This window comes from Amphimedon queenslandica, unplaced genomic scaffold (assembly GCF_000090795.2).
Source record: "Amphimedon queenslandica unplaced genomic scaffold, v1.1 AMPQUscaffold_12232, whole genome shotgun sequence".
NCBI classification, from domain to species: Eukaryota; Metazoa; Porifera; class Demospongiae; order Haplosclerida; family Niphatidae; genus Amphimedon; species Amphimedon queenslandica.
Window position 1 is genome coordinate 5,444 of NW_003547529.1, and position 1,636 is coordinate 7,079.

Sequence of the window (1,636 nt, forward strand, 5' to 3'; positions counted from 1 at the left end):
TAAAAATAACCTGGTTTGCGGATTAAATATTTGCAGTTTTGACAGTTATTGTAGCATTATCTACTGTGGTCATGCATGAATTTTATTATTTTGCGGATTTAAATTTTGTGCTTTAAATGGATCCGCAAACTCGCAAAATTTAATTCCCCGCAAAATATTTCCAGCTGTATGGTACAAGGCATATCTAATATATAGTCAGTATAAACTGTGTTATAATAGGTATTGATAGTAAGACTATGAAGAAAACCATCAAGCAAGTTCTGACTCAGCACCAGGTTGACTTGAATGATGTTTTTGATCTCTCTCTGAAAAGTATCTCTAATGAGCTCCTTCAAGTTGGTATCATACCACAAGACGTCCATAAATCCCCAACTTACGATAAAATAATTGGATCATTTCTCTCTGGCATTAATTTCATACGCACTCAATCTGAAGTAGAGAAGAGGATTAACAAGTTTTTGTCTGCTCTGACTAATGTTGGAGGGCCAGTAGCTGATGCTTCTGCTATGATACTAGAAGAATGGGAACTAGCAATGGAGAGTTCACAATGAACTATGACTACAATACTTTTTATACACAACTTGCAATCACATGGAACAAGCAATGTTTATGTAACTTGTGGTAATTAAACTATTATTTTACACACACACACTCACCTGTCACATTATGTACATGCTATTTACTATTAAGCATTATTTGTCAAGCTATTTTATTTGTGGCTTTATGTTATCAAGAGTGGATAAGGAGGAGGGGAGAGTGTCTAACTGCCCTATGCTGCTAGTGATATGTGCGCGTAGAAGTTTCATGGTTATTATTTGTACATTCCCGCATACCTTATTTAGCACAATAAGTGATAACTGCACTGAAGCCATAGTTGGGCGTGTACTTAAGTTAACTGTAATATAAAAATGGCTGCTGAACTGAGCAGCAAGAGCCTGGACCACTAGGACCAGAGACCTTGGAAGCAGAATTTGACCTCACCTTGTTGTACCAGTCACTTTGTACCACTCTGAAGAGATTTGTAGTTTACAAGCACACAAACCATGTTTGTTATTGACACATGAAAAAGCTCTTGATCAATGATCATCCTCCTTTAGTCTGGTCCCTTGGGACCCACAACATCAAGAGTAAGGATAATAATAGAAGTGAAAGAATATGTGGTACATGTACTTTTGAGACATGCTGCTGCTGTTAACTGCTGTTGATCTTAAAAACGAAGTATTACAGATCTGAGTTCACTGGAGCAGAGGCTTCTGACTCTTGGCTCCATGTCCTCTTTCTTGATGCTTTAGGGCGCTTAGGTGTAGTGGCATGGCGCTCATCAAGATTAGATGCTCTCAATCTGGATTGTGCTGTAGTTCTGACTCTTCCTCTTGAAACATCGTGACTACACGTGTGGGTGGGTGCACCGTATAGGTTATTAAAAACACACCCATTTACTATCATGGCTGTTGATGTTTAAACAGGTCAAAGAAGGTGCTAAACAAACTGTGAAAGACTTCTACGCGCACATATCACTAGCAGCATAGGGCAGTTAGACACTCTCCCCTCCTCCTTATCCACTCTTGATCATAGATATACAAACACATGGATTGGAAAGCGGGTGAAAAATTAGATGAGGAGGCGTGTTACGCCT

The 1,636-nt window shown here is 38.9% G+C and overlaps 1 protein-coding gene across 1 annotated transcript in view; it reads left to right on the forward strand.

Moving 5' to 3' along the window:
• Window positions 1–1,636, forward strand: part of LOC109588212 (kelch domain-containing protein 10-like) — a 14,307-nt gene that overhangs the window by 5,437 nt on the left and 7,234 nt on the right. The window lies entirely within an intron of this gene.